Source organism: Tursiops truncatus, chromosome 14 (genome assembly GCF_011762595.2).
Source record: "Tursiops truncatus isolate mTurTru1 chromosome 14, mTurTru1.mat.Y, whole genome shotgun sequence".
NCBI classification, from domain to species: Eukaryota; Metazoa; Chordata; class Mammalia; order Artiodactyla; family Delphinidae; genus Tursiops; species Tursiops truncatus.
Genome location: NC_047047.1, coordinates 57,400,788 through 57,416,292, shown reverse-complemented (window position 1 = coordinate 57,416,292; position 15,505 = coordinate 57,400,788). Strand labels below are relative to the sequence as shown.

The following is a 15,505-nucleotide window of genomic DNA, read 5'->3' as shown; positions in this document are numbered from 1 at the left end:
ATCCATTTATGATTCATTTATATCACATCCTCGAAGAGCTTTTATAGTGACAGAAATCAGAACAGTGATTGCAATGGCTGGGGGGAAGAGGGGGGACAGCATGACTGGGAAGGGATATAAAAGAACTTTCTGAGGTTAAGGAAATGTTCTACCTTAATAAAGGCATGGGTTGCACAGCTGTATTATTTGTCAAACTGAAAGATTTACGATCTGTGCATTCACTCTAAGTAAGCCATAATTTAATTTTTAAAATATGCAACAACATACAAGTGTTCTAAAATATCTGTCTACAAAGAAACATCAAAATACTAAGAGTATCCACCTCTTGGGAGTAAGATTACTCATCATTTTGTTTTCTTATAGTTTTCTGATTGTCTATTTTTTCTTTTAAAAATGTACATGTTATAATCAGAATACAACACACTCTGCAAATTTATGCCAGAATAAAAATAGCTAGCTCATACTTTACTGTTCCGTTCACTAATCCCCTATACCAATTACCCTCCCAATCTGTAGCATTTTTCTTCAATAGGAGGACGTGTTTTACACGTCCTCCTGATAATCCCTCAGTAAGACCTGGGAGAAAGGTTCTGGCTCTTATCAGCCTCTATTAGTCCTAAAGACACTGTTAAAGAATTGTTATTCTCCACAGAAAAATGAAGGGAAGTAATTATTACTACTGTTTCTTCAGAGTAACCACAGTAAGAAAATAATGAAAAAAAAAAAACCAAAAACCTCAAAGATACCTATTTTCTAACAGAAAATCCAATCTCCAACAGAGCTCCCCCTTCTCAACTTTACTGTCTTTGTAATTGATGCCATTCTCCCACTATTAATTGATTTAAACAAGTATTTATAAAGCACCAACTACGTGCTCCTCCATCAGGCTTAAAATTGTTAAGTCCTCTCTGAATCATCTCTCTCCATCCCTGTATTTCTCCACAAAGCCTTGTCGAATTTCTCTCCAAGATGCTTCTCACCTATCTGTTCTTCCTTTCTGTTCTTCACTACTGTTTGCCTTGTCTGATCCATCACCACTTACCTTACCCTTAGCTTACTCCACATAATCTTCTAGCACAGTTCTGTGGAGAAGAACTGTGGAGGTCCCTGGGATTCCTTTCTGAGGGTCTCAAAAAGTCAAAACTATTTCCATAATAATACTGAAATGCTATTGGCCCCCTTTCACCATGTTGACATCTGTACTAATAATACAAAAGCAATGGTGGTAAAACTGCTGGTGCCTTAGCACAAATCAAGGCAGCAGACCCACAACGTACAGCAGTCAAGTGTATTCTTCACTGCGATGCACTTGCTGGGAAAAAAAAAAAAAAAAGCCAGTTTCACTTAAGAATCCCCTTATTGAAGCATAAACATTGTTAATTTTATTAAATCTTGACCCTTAAATACTTATCAATTTAATATTCTATTTGATGAAATGCATAAACACTTCTGCATACCAAGTACACTGGTTTATCTCAGAGAACAGCACCGGTGATTGAGTTGCAAACCAAACAAGCCACTTTTTCCACAGAACACTGTTGTTACTTGAGAGAACAGCTGACAAACCATGATTATTCATGTTTAGGTATCTGACATTCTCTTGAAAATAAACTAAATGAACCTGTCAGTTCAATGAAAAACAACAGTATTTGCTGCATGTGATGCATTTAGCACTTTCAAAGAGAAATTTGAATCTTGGAAAACTTGTATCTACCATCAATACTTTAAGACTTTTCTGATGAGATGAGTGATGATTTATGATATTGTGTAATGAAACATGGCAACATTGGGAAGATCTGGATAACATCATGAATCCATATTTTCCAAATGACCAGTTCATGATGTTAAAAAAATCATACGTGGGTAAAAATGATCCATTTTAAGTCAGAGACCAATAATAAGTGTTTTACCATAATGGTAGGTCTTGGATTCTACATTGCAACTAACTTTTTTTTTTAACATCTTTATTGGAGTATAATTGCTTTACAATGGTGTGTTAGTTTCTGCTTTATAACAAAGTGAATCAGTTATACATATACATATGTTCCCATATCTCTTCTCTCTTGCGTCTCCCTCCCTCCCACCCTCCGTATCCCACCCCTCTAGGTGGTCACAAACCACCCAGCTGATCTCCCTGTGCTATGTGGCCTCTTCCCACTAGCTATCATTTTACGTTTGGTAGTGTATATATACCCATGCCACTCTCTCACTTCATCCCAGCTTACCCTTCCCCCTCCCTGTGTCCTCAAGTCTATTCTCTACATCTGCATCTTTATTCTTATCCAGCCCCAACGTTCTTCGAAACCATTTTTTTAAGAGTCAATATATATGTGTTAGCATACTGTATGTTTTCCTCTTTGTGACTTATTTCACTCTATATGACAGTCTCTAGATCTATCCACCTCACTACAAATAGCTCAATTTCGTTTCTTTTTATGGCTGAGTAATATTCCATTGTATATATGTGCCACATCTTCTTTATCCATTTATCTGTTGATGGACGCTTAGGTTGCTTCCATGTCCTGGCTATTGTAAATAGAGCTGCAATGAACATTTTGGTACATGACTCTTTTTGAATTATGGTTTTCTCGGGGTATATGCCCAGTAGAGGCATTGCTGGGTCATATGGTAGTTCTATTTGTAGTTTTTTAAGGAACCTCCATACTGTTCTCCGTAGTGGCTGTATCAATTTACATTCCCACCAACAGTGCAAGAGTGTTCCCTTTTCTCCACACCCTCTCCAGCATTTATTGTTTGTAGATTTTTTGATGATGGTCATTCTGACCGGTGTGAGATGATATCTCATTGGAGTTTTGATTTGCATTTCTCTAATAATTAATGATGTTGAGCATTCTTACATGTGTTTGTTGGCAATCTGTATATCTTCTTTGGAGAAATGTCTATTTAGGTGTTCTGCCCATTTTTGGATTGGGTTGTTTGTTTTTTTGTTATTGAGCTGCATGAGCTGCTTGTAAATTTTGGAGATTAATCCTTTGTCAGTTGCTTCATTTGCAAATATTTTCTCCCATTCTGAGGGCTGCCTTTTCATCTTGTTTACGGTTTCCCTTGCTGTGCAAAAGCTTTTAAGTTTCATTAGGTCCCATTTGTTTATTTTTGTTTTAATTTCCAATTCTCTAGGAGGTGGGTCAAAAAGGATCTTGCTCTGATTATATTGAAGAGTGTTCTTCCTATGTTTTCCTCTAAGAGTTTGATAGTGTCTGGCCTTACATTTAGGTCTTTAAACCATTGAGTTTATTTTTGTGTATGGTGTTAGGAGTGTTCCAACTTCATACTTTTACATGTACCTGTCCAGTTTCCCAGCACCACTTATTGAAGAGGCTGTCTTTTCTCCACTGTATATTCTTTCCTCCTTTATCAAAGATAAGGTGACCATATGTGCGTGGGATTATCTCTGGGTTTTCTATCCTGTTCCATTGATCTATATTTCTGTTTTTGTGCCAGTACCATACTGTCTTGATTACTGTAGCTTTGTAGTAGAGTCTGAAGTCAGGGAGCCTGATTCCTCCCGCTCTGTTTTTCGTTCTCAAGATTGCTTTGGCTATTCGGGGTCTTTTGTGTTTCCATACAAAATGTGAAATTTTTTGTTCTAGTTCTGTGAAAAGTGCCAGTGGTAGTTTGATAGGGATTACATTGAATCTGTAGATTACTTTGGGTAGTAGAGTCATTTTCACAGTTTTGATTACTCCAATCCAAGAACATGGTATATCTCTCCATCTGTTGGTAACATCTTTAATTTCTTTCATCAGTATCTTATAATTTTCTGCATACAGATCTTTTGTCTCCTTAGGTTTATTCCTAGATATTTTATTCCTTTTGTTGCAATGGTAAATGGGAGTGTTTTCTTAATTTCACTTTCAGATTTTTCATCATTAGTGTATAGGAATGCCAGAGATTTCTGTGCATTAATTTTGTATCCTGCTACTTTACAAAATTCATTGATTAGCTCTAGTAGTTTTCTGGTAGCATCTTTAGGATTCTCTATGTATAGTATCATGTCATCTGCAAACAGTGACAGCTTTACTTCTTCATTTCCTATTTGGATTCCTTTTATTGCTTTTTCTTCTCTGATTGCTGTGCCTAAAACTTCCAAAACTATGTTGAATAACAGTGGGCAACCTTGTCTTGTTCTTGATCTTAGTGGAAATAGTTTCAGTTTTTCACCACTGAGGAGAATGTTGGCTGTGGGTTTGTCATATATGGTCTTTATTATGTTGAGGAAAGTTCCCTCTACGCCTATTTTCTGCAGGCTTTTTATCATAAATGGGTGTTGAATTTTGTCGAAAGCTTTCTGTGCATCTACTGAGATGATCACATGGTTTTTCTCCTTCTATTTCTTAATATGGTGTATCACGTTCATTGATTTGTATATATTGAAGAATCCTTGTATTCCTGAAATAAACCTCATTTGATCATGGTGTATGATCCTGTCAATGTGCTGTTGGATTCTGTTTGCTAGTATTTTGTTGAGGATTTTTGCATCTATGTTCATCAGTGATATTGGCCTGTAGTTTTCTTTCTTTCTGACATCTTTGTCTGGTTTTGGTATCAGGGTGATGGTGGCCTCGTAGAAGGAGTTTGGGAGTGTTCCTCCCTCTGCTATATTTTGGAAGAGTTTGAGAAGGATAGGTGTTAGCTCTTCTCTAAATGTTTGATAAAATTCGCCTGTGAAGCCATCTGGTCCTGGCCTTTTGTTTGTTGGAAGATTTTTAATCACAGTTTCAATTTCAGTGCTTCTGATTGTTCTGTTCATATTTTCTATTTCTTCCTGGTTCAGTCTCGGCAGGTTGTGCATTTCTAAGAATTTGTCCATTTCTTCCAGGTTGTCCATTTTATTGGCATAGAGTTGCCTGTAGTAATCTCTCAAATCCTTTGTATTTCTGCAGTGTCAGTTGTTACTTCTCCTTTTTCATTTCTAATTTTATTGATTTGAGTCTTCTCCCTTTTTTTCTTGATGAGTCTGGCTAATGGTTTATCAATTTTGTTTATCTTCTCAAAGAACCAGCTTTTAGTTTTATTGATCTTTGTTATTGTTTCCTTCATTTCTTTTTCATTTATATCTGATCTGATCTTTATGATTTCTTTCCTTCTGCTAACTTTGGGGTTTTTTTGTTCTTCTTTCTCTAATTGCTTTAGGTGCAAGGTTAGGTTGTTTATTCGAGATGGTTCCTGTTTCTTAAGGTAGTATTGTATTGCTATAAACTTTCGTCTTAGAACTGCTTTTGCTGCATCCCATAGGATTTGGGCCGTCATGTCTCCATTGTCATTTGTTTCCAGGTATTTTTTGATTTCCTCTTTGATTTCTTCAGTGATCACTTCGTTATTAAATAGTGTATTGTTTAGCCTCCATGTGTTTGTATTTTTTACAGAGCTTTTCCTGTAATTGATATCTAGTCTCATAGCGTTGTGGTCAGAAAAGATACTTGATACAATTACAATTTTCTTAAATTTACCAAGGCTTGATTTGTGACCCAAGATATAATCTATCCTGGAGAATGTTCCACGCACACAGGAGAAAAATGTGTATTCTGTTGTTTTGGATGGAATGTCCTATAAATATCAATGAAGTCCATCTTGTTTAATGTTTCATTTAAAGCTTGTGTTTCCTTATTTTCATTTTGGATGACCTGTCCATTGGTGAAAGTGGGGTGTTAAAGTCCCCTACTATGATTGTGTTACTGTTGATTTCCCCTTCTATGGCTGTTACTATTTGCCTTATGTATTGAGGTGCTCCTATGTTGGGTGCATAAATATTTACAATTGTTATATCTTCTTCTTAGATTGATCCCTTGATCATTATGTAGTGTCCTTCTTTGTCTCTTCTAATAGTTCTTATTTTAAACTCTATTTTGTCTGATATGAGAATTGCTACTCCAGCTTTCTTTTGATTTCCATTTGCATGGAATATCTTTTTCCATCCCCTCACTTTCAGTCTGTATGTTTCCCAAGTTCTAAAGTGGGCCTCTTGTAGATAGCATATATACGGGTCTTGTTTCTGTGTCCATTCAGCCAGTCTGTGTCTTTTGGTGGGTGCATTTAATCCATTTACATTTAAGGTAATTATTGATATGTATGTTCCTATTCCCGTTTTCTTAATTGTTTTGGGTTTGTTATTGTAGGTCTTTTCCTTCTCTTGTGTTTCTTGCCTAGAGAAGTTCCTTTAGCATTTGTTGTAAAGCTGGTTTGTGGTGCTGAACTCTCTCAGCCTTTGCTTGTCTGTAAAGGTTTTAATTTCTCCATCAAATCTGAATGAGATCCTTGCTGGGTAGAGTAATCTTGGTTGTAGGTTGTTCTCCTTCATCACTTTAAATATGTCCTGCCACTCCCTTCTGGCTTGCAGAGTTTCTGCTGAAATATCTGCTGTTAACCTTATGGGGAGTCCCTTGTATGTTATTTGTTGGTTTTCCCTTGCTGCTTTTTTTTTTTTTTTGCAGTACACGGGCCTCTCACTGTTGTGGCCTCTCCCATTGTGGAGCACAGGCTCCGGACGCACAGGCTCAGCGGCCATGGCTCACGGGCCCAGCCGCTCCGCGGCATGTGGGATCTTCTCGGACCAGGGCACAAACCTGCATCCTCTGCATCGGCAGGCAGACTCTCAACCACTGCGCCACCAGGGAAGCCCTCCCTTGCTGCTTTTAATATGTTTCCTTTGTATTTAATTTTTGATAGTTTAATATGTGTCTTGGCATGTTTCTCCTTGGATTTATCCTGTATGGGGTTCTCTGTGCTTCCTGGACTCGATTAATTCCTTGCCCATATTAAGGAAGTTTTCAACTATAATCTCTTCAAATATTTTCTCAGTCCCTTTCTTTTTCTCTTCTTCTTCTGGGACCCCTAAAATTCGAATGTTGGTGCGTTTAATGTTGTCCCAGAGGTCTCCAAGACTGTCCTCAGTTCTTTTCATTCTTTTTTCTTTATTCTGCTCTGCAGTAGGTATTTCCACTATTTTATCTTCCAGGTCACTTATCCGTTCTTCTGCCTCAGTTATTCTGCTATTGATCCCTTCTAGAGTATTTTCGGGGTTTTTTTTGTTTGTTTGTTTTTGCACGGGCCTCTCACTTCTGTGGCCTCTCCCGTTGCGTAGCACAGGCTCCGGACGCGCAGGCTCAGCGGCCATGGCTCACGGGCCCAGCCGCTCCGCGGCATGTGGGATCTTCCCGGACCGGGACATGAACCCCCGTCCCCTGCATCAGCAGGCGGACTCTCAACCACTGTGCCACCAGGGAAGCTCAAGAGTATTTTTAATTTCATTTATTGTGTTGCTCATCATTGCTTGTTTCCTCTTTAGTTCTTCTAGGTCCTTTTTTAAATGTTTCTTGCATTTTCTCTATTCTATTTCCAAGATTTTGGATCATCTTTACTATCATTACTCTGAATTCTTTTTCAGGTAGACTGCCTATTTCCTCTTCATTTGTTAGGTCTGGTGGGTTTTTATCTTGCTCCTTCATCTGCTGTGTGTTTTTCTGTCTTCTCATTTTGCTTATCTTACTGTGTTTGGGGTCTCATTTTCGCAGGCAGCAGGTTCGTAGTTCCCGTTGTTTTTGGTGTCTGTCCCCAGTAGCTAAGGTTGGTTCAGTGGGTTGTGTAGGCTTCCTGGTGGAGGGGACTAGTGCCTGTGTTCTGGTGGATGAGGCTGGATCTTGTCTTTCTGGTGGGCAGGTCCACGTCTGGTGGCGTGTTTTGGGGTGTCTGTGGACTTACTATGAATTTAGGCAGCCTCTCTGCTAATGGACGGGGCTGTGTTCCTGTCTTGCTAGTTGTTTTGCATAGGGTGTCCAGCACTGTAGCTTGCTGGTCGTTGAGTGGAGCTGGGTCTTGTTGTTGAGATGGAGATCTCTGGGAGATATTCGCTGTTTGATATTACATGGAGCTGGGAAGTCTCTTGTGGACCAGTGTCCTGAAGTTGGCTCTCCCACCTCAGAGGCACAGCCCTGACGCCTGGCTGGAGCACCAAGAGCCTTTCATCCACAAGGCTCAGAATAAAAGGGAGAAAAAAAAGAAAGCAAGAAAGCAAGAAAGCAAAAGAAAGCAAGAAAGCAAGAAAGCAAGGAAGAAAGAAAGAAGATAAAATAAAATAAGATAAAATAAAGTTATTAAAATAAAAAATAATTATTAAGAAAAAAATTTTGAAAGAAAAAAACGGACGGACAGAACCCTAGGACAAATGGTGAAAGCAAAGCTATACAGACAAAATCTCACACAGAAGCATACACATACTCACAAAGAGAGGAAAAGGGGAAAAAATAATATATCTTGCTCCCAGAGTCCCCCTCCTCAATTTGGGATGATTCGTTGCCTATTCAGGTATTCCACAGATGCAGGGTACATCAAGTTGATTGTGGAGCTTTAATCTGCTGCTTCTGAGGCTGCTGGGAGAGATTTCCCTTTCTCTTCTTTGTTCACACAGTTCCCAGGGTTCAGCTTTGGATTTGGCCCCGCCTCTGCGTGTAGGTCGCCAGAGGGCGTCTGTTCTTCACTCAGACAGGACGGGGTTAAAGGAGCAGCTGATTTGGCAGCTCTGGCTCACTCAGGCTGGGGGGAGGGAGGGGTACAGATGCAGGGCGAGCCTGCGGCTTCAGAGGCTGTCGTGACGTTGCACCAGCCTGAGGCGCGCCGTGCGTTCTCCCGGGGAAGTTGTCCCTGGATCCCGGGACCCTGGCAGTGGCGGGCTGCACAGGCTCCCTGGAAGGGGGGTGTGGATAGTGAACTGTGCTCGCACACAGGCTTCTTGGTGGCGGCAGCAGCAGCCTTAGCGTCTCATGCCCGTCCCCACGGTCCGCGCTGATAGCTGCGGCTCGCGCCCGTCTCTGGAGCTCCTTTAAGCAGTGCTCTTAATCCCCTCTCCTCGTGCCCCAGGAAACAAAGAGGCAAGAAAAAGTCTCTTGCCTGTTTGGCAGCTCCAGACTTTTTCCCAGACTCCCTCCCGGCTAGCTGTGGCGCACTAACCCCCTTCAGGCTGTGTTCACACCGCCAACCCCAGTCCTCTCCCTGCGCTCCGACCGAAGCCTGAGCCTCAACTCCCCGCTCCCAACCGCCCCAGCGGCTGAGCAGACAAGACTCACGGGCTGGTGAGTGCTGGTCGGCACCGATCCTCTGTGTGGGAATCTCTCCACTTTGCCCTCTGCACCCCTGTTGCTGCGCTCTCCTCCGTGGCTCCGAAGCTTCTCCCCCGCCACCCCATCTCTCCCCCAGTGAAGGGGCTTCCTAGTGTGTGGAAACCTTTCCTCCTTCACAGCTCCCTCCCACTGGTGCAGGTCCCGTCCCTATTCTTTTGTCTCTGTTTTTCCTTTTTTCTTTTGCCCTACCCAGGTACGTGGGGAGTTTCTTGCCTTTCGGTAGGTCTGAGGTCTTCTGCCAGCGTTCAATGGGTGTTCTATAGGAGCAGTTCCACGCGTAGATGTATTTCTGATGTATCTGTGGGGAGGAAGGTGATCTTCGCATCTTACTCTTCGGCCATCTTCTCTCTCTTACTCTTCCGCCATCTTCTCTCTGCAACTAACTTTTTTTTTTTTTTTTTTGCAGTACACGGGTCTCTCACTGTTGTGGCCTCTCCCATTGCAGAGCACAGGCCCCGGATGTGCAGGGTCAGCAGCCATGGCTCACGAGCCTAGCCGCTCCATGGCATGTGGGACCTTCCCGGACCAGGGCACGAACCCATGTCCCCTGCATCGGCAGGCGGACTCTCAACCACTGTGCCACCAGGGAAGCCCTGCAACTAACTTTTAATTGTCAAGTTGTAGAGATGCAGAAGAGGAAAATACCCACAATTACCTGAAAAGGCTATTAAAATATTCTCCTTTTCCAAATAAATACATGTGAGAGACCAGATTTTCTTCACATGTCAACCGAAACAAAATATCCCAATAGGATGAATGAAGAAACACATCTGAGAAACAGCTGTCTTCTATTTAACCAAATATTAAAGACATTTGCAAAATGTACAACAATCCCACTCCCTTCACTCAATTTTTGTTTGGAAAATAGTTATTTTTCATGAAAATGTCATTTATGTTAACATGTAATAGGTTTATTTTTCTTTTTAATAAATTAATATTTTAAAAAATTTCTCAGGTATAATTGCTAATATAGTCAATAGCAATAGATATAATTAACATAAACAACTTTGGTGTTCTCAATAATTTTTAAGAGTACAAAAGGATTCTGAAACAGACTCTATTTTACAGATATTTCTGTCCTTCCTCTCTGGTTCACTCTCATTACGATTGCCAGAATAATCCTGGGCACTTTCAACATTATTACTTCTTGCACAAAAGCCTTAGTGTTCCCAACATCCTGTCACTTCCTATCTACACAATTTTACCTGGCTTTCAAGAACTTTATAAATTGGCCCTGCCTTATCTAGCAAATTTTACTTCTCCATGCTCCCCAACACAAGTCTCCATGTTACTTAATCCTCCCTTTCAGTCTCTAACCCTTTACTCCTGTGGTTAAATGCTCACCTGGAAAGCACCCCCAGCCCCTATTCCCTCCTCTGCTTTCCTCCTCTCTCTCTGCCTCCTCCAATCTAAACTTTCTCATCATCGTAAAGGCCCAGAGAGCAAAAAGGACAATGCCTTGAATGTCAGGCTTAAACTACCAATGGAGTATAAGCTTTAAAATTTTGAATCACTATATTGTATACCTGTAACTTACATAATATTGTACAGAAACTATACTTCAATTTAAAAAAAAGGTGTGTACTTTAGTTTATAGGCAATGAAGAGAAGATTCTTTGAGCAGAAGGTGGATGATTTATACAGAAAGAATGTTCTTACCATCTCAAGTTTCTAAGAAGAGTTTAAACAAACTAAATAAATGTCTTCTTTGGACATACCTAAATTTACGGTCAAATCTAAGATTTTTCCAATAGACTTTAAGGACTAAGGGAGGTGATACACTGGCACATTAGGAATCCAAACCTAAAATCTCAGGTCAAGGCAACTGGAACTCTGAAACATGGCATCTTCCAGAACCAAAAAAACTGTAAAAAACAAAAGTGGAAAACAAACATGATTTCATCTCTCAAATCTAAGACCTTCTGGTATTGGTGAACAAAGTCCTCTTCCTGATTAGAAGTCCAATTTAATCATATTTTCGAAAAACAAAAACCAGTATGTAATAGCTATATATATTCACTAGTCACTAAATGTCTTTACTTTAAAATGACAGAGTATTCTCATATGCATGTAAGTTATGAACATTGCTTAGTATGCAGAAGATACATTAAACCTACTGATTTAGTTTAGACCTAATAATAAACCACAATGTTTAATTCATTCTATACCCACTATGGCCAGAGATCTAGGTCAAGCCCAATGTCATCTCCACTTTAAAACCTGCTATGATTTCTCCCAACCAGAAATAATGATCTCCTTCCTCTAAACTTAGGTAGTAGCACACGGTTTGTTCCTCTCATGCCAGTTCATTCATTTATTCCACAAATATTTACTGAGAGTCTAAATATGTGTTAGGCACTTTTCTATGTTCTGGGGATACAGCCATGAACAAAACAAAACCACCAGCTTCCCGGACTGACACTCTAGTGGGAAAAGAAAGGCAATAAACAAATAAATATAAGGTGATACATGCCACAGTGAAAATTAGGGAGAGTAGGAGGCAAAGCTGAATTTTTTATAAAGCTAATAAAACTTACAGTTCAGGCCTCCTCACTTCCCCGGGGCCTCTATGAGTGCTGAAAGTTACTGGAACACGTAGAATGTTTCTGGTGGGGAAGAGAAGTCCAGTGGAAGCACTACATGATAGCATTTTTGATCAAATGCCTAAAGAGGCCTCAGAAGAAAGGGACCTGACTCTAAGGTTACAGCATTTTGTTGGGACATCTTTTCTAACTCCAAATAATTATTCACTTTCACACCAAACTTTTTATTCTAATTTATTTGTTTTCTCAATGAGGGTACCCAAATTACTGTATAAAGTTCAGGGCCTACAAAATCTGGATCCATCCCTGGTAAAGACAGAAGTGGGGAGGAGCTGTTTTTTATAGGATGATAAGGAACAGGCACATTAAAAGGTGACATTTGAGCTGAGACCTGAGGGAAATGAAGAAACAAACCATACAGATATTGGGGGGGCGGGGTCATGAGCACAGACAGCAAGTGTAAAACCACTGAGGCAGCAGCACGAGGAGCAGAGTAGGTCAGGAAGACAGGAGCAGGAGAAATACATAATAATAAACAGTATTACCGACAATTAACAATTACTGAGTATTATGTGACAGGCACTGTCCCAAGTACTTTTTAAAAAATATTTATTTATTTATTTTGGCTGTGCCAGGTCTTAGTTGTGGCACGCGGGCTTCTTAGTTGCAGCATGCAGACTCTTAGTTGCAGCACGCGTGCAGGATGTAGTTCTCTGACCAGGGATCAAACCCAGGCCTGCTGCATTGGGAGTGCAGAGTCTTACCCACTGGACCACCAGGGAAGTCCCCCAAGTACTTTTCTAAGCATCTCCATTTTACAACTGAGGAAACTGAGGCACAGAGAGAAGGATTAGGTAATTGGCTAGTGGGTGGTGAAACTAGGCAGTCTGCCTCCAGAACCTGCTCTTAAATCACACTGCTGAATATATACTACCAAATGTAAAATAGATAGCTACTGGGAAGCAGCCGCATAGCACAGGGACATCAGCTCTGTGCTCTGTGACCACCTTAGAGCGGTGGGATAGGGAGGGTGGGAGGGGGACTCAAGAGGGAGGAGATATGGGGATATATGTATATGTATACGTGATTCACTTTGTTATAAAGCAGAAACTAACACACCATTGTAAAGCAATTATACTGCAATAAAGATGTTAAAAAAAAAATCACTGTGCTGTGCTACAGAGAAGTCAGTTGTCTAGATTATGGAGTGTCAAGACAATCTCTCAGCCAGTAAGAGATTTAATGTGCTAGAAAAGAGGAAATCAACACAGTTTTGATCTCAAACTATGATAGCTAAAAGTAGGTTTACAATTTATGTCCCTGTAAATAAGATACCAAGTCTTGTCATTTTTCCTACTCCACACACAGTCCCTAGGACCTTTCCTTTCATATTACAGCTATTCAGTGTAGGATGAATGTTAAATGGACTCTCATGAGAGAATGACTAACTACTCACTCTCAATACAAAATAATTAGATGTTGTTTCACAAGTAAATATACATACAAATCAAATCTTGGAGGTAAGTACCTCCTTTAGGGAATCAGATCCATATCAAAGTCAGGTAAGCTGTTTGTATCTACAGAAATTATCCCACAATCTGTTCCACTGTCATTTTCCACCTAAAATAACTACTGATACGAGAAAACTCTACCTTACTTTACCTTAAATACTCAATCATTCTGAAGTTAGGACCACTTCCTCTGGTCCCTCTAGACTTTGTCCTCCATGAAAGTAAAAATGGGCATAATCCGGATACACATGTTTTATTTTCCTTCAGCTGTTCTTTTCTAAATGCTTAAGGTCTTCATGTCCCTCATAGGAGGCGAGGTTTCAGAACTGAGTTTTCCAGAAAAGTTCTTATAAATCCTGACTATAATGAAAGAATTAGTGTTTGATGATATTAATCGGAATACCATGAGAGACACAGAGTTACAAACAAGTCAACACATAATTCACTAAATACTTGCACATACAAATTAATTTCCTGATTTCACTGTCCAACCTTCAATTTTTCTCCTGTCAGCTTTCAGAGTCTCTCTACATGGCTCACCATGTAAGTGCTACCTTGGAGCTTAGCCACATTACAGCCTCTGCTTCAGAGGGAATGGCTTCCAAACACACATAGATAAAATCAATATCAACATTTCCAAAGCATGTTCTGCAAGACACCAGTTCTAAGGACAAGCAATCAGTATTACAGAGAAGAATCCCATCATCAAGTAACTTTGGAGTTTGCTGGGTTAAGCAAAGTTTACCAGGTTTCTTTACCATAGGACTCCTCGGCCTCTGATACACTCATAGTACTGCTTTCCCTGGAGCATCCTGGTCACAGTTTTTTGTTTGTTTGCTTGTTTGGCTGCATCCCACAGCATGCAGGATCTTCTTAGTTCCCCGACCAGGGATCGAACCCGTGCCCCCGGCAGTGGAAGTGCAGAGTTCTAACCACTGGACTGCCGGGGAAGCCCCCTAGTCACAGTTTGGAAAATGCTTATGAAGTCCAGTCTGGAAGTAAAAGATGATTCCAAGGCTTCAAGCCTTAACAAACTGACACTACTGGGGCTTTTGACCTTGTCTCCATTTGTCAGCTGGAGATAATGGGCTAGAACTCAGAAGGCACAAGCTGGAGGCATCTGGGAGTCATTCACAGGGACAAAGCTAACTCCACAAGACCAGATGAGATACTCCCTGAGAAACACATGAAGACCAGTACTTCAAAACAACCCTGCCTTACCCTACCTCTAGCTTTAGTATCGTCTCTCTAGCAATAAATCTAGAAAGACATCCGTTAATGAAGACTCTAAGGGTAGGAATAATACAAATTAAACTGGAAAACTGCCTGAGAAAAAAATAGCATAATGCATGTGAAAATCATACTAATGTTGATAAATGTTGATAATGTGATATGGTATACAAAGACCTAACTTCTCCAAGCTTCTCCAAGTAATCGCTTTCAAGTGACAAACCTATAGCTCATTCATTCTCTTCTTTTTTGGGATCATGGAACTCTTTGAGAATGTAATGAATACCAAAAGCCATCTCTCCAGAAAAACACACACACATACAACATTAAGCCTATAAATTTCCAAGGGTTTTGTGGGCCCCCTGCGGCTCAACCAGAGCCCTTTCTAGCTGTCAACTCCTAAGCCCCTGAGTAACTCCTGCTACAGATACTTCATCTGACAGACAAAGCCCAGAGTTACAGCACATTTAAAAGTGTGTAAGCCTTTTCTTTTTAAACTATATTTTCATGTACTTTAAGACAGTGCAGAGGAAATGTATATTTGCATTTTTTTGGCCTCAAAAAAATTAAAACGTATTTGTTGAGTGAAACAAGTCAACACCATAAACAGAAGGGCATATGATGGTAATAATATCTTCACGACAAAACAGCTCTGAGAGGCTAAGTGATTTTATAAGGCCAAAGAGCTAATAAATTCTAGATCTTCCACATCCTAGCTCAGTACTTTTTAACTAAACCATGCCACCTTAAATATAATAAGCATATTATTACACTGCATAGGATATAGTTTTCAAAATAAAAATCCCTAAAAACACCAACCTTCTAAGAATGACTATAAATAATTAGGCCTCTAACTTACTTACTTAATTGGACCATTCCATTTTTAGCACCTAAATACTGACAAATTAAGGAGCAAATTATATATACCGGCTTTTGAAAAAAATTCTTTAAGGCACTACTCTCTAATCAACACCATTTGTAAAAATAATGAAAATCGAAAACAGCAAAATACAAAAAAATCTGTTATCTTTATAGCATGAACATGACTATATACAGACAAAAATACAAATAGTTTAAGCTTTGGGTC

The 15,505-nt window shown here is 40.0% G+C and overlaps 1 protein-coding gene across 4 annotated transcripts in view; it reads right to left on the bottom strand.

Moving 5' to 3' along the window:
• MAP4K3 (mitogen-activated protein kinase kinase kinase kinase 3) overlaps window positions 1-15,505 on the bottom strand; it is a 193,825-nt gene that overhangs the window by 174,969 nt on the left and 3,351 nt on the right. For 2 of the 4 annotated variants that reach the window (XM_019942768.3, XM_033838690.2), the window contains exon 2: window positions 11,672-11,740. The exons of the other annotated variants lie outside the window; for them this stretch is intronic. The gene's annotated coding sequence lies outside the window, so the exon portion shown is untranslated. The remainder of the gene's footprint in view (window positions 1-11,671; window positions 11,741-15,505) is intronic. 4 annotated transcript variants of the gene reach the window in all.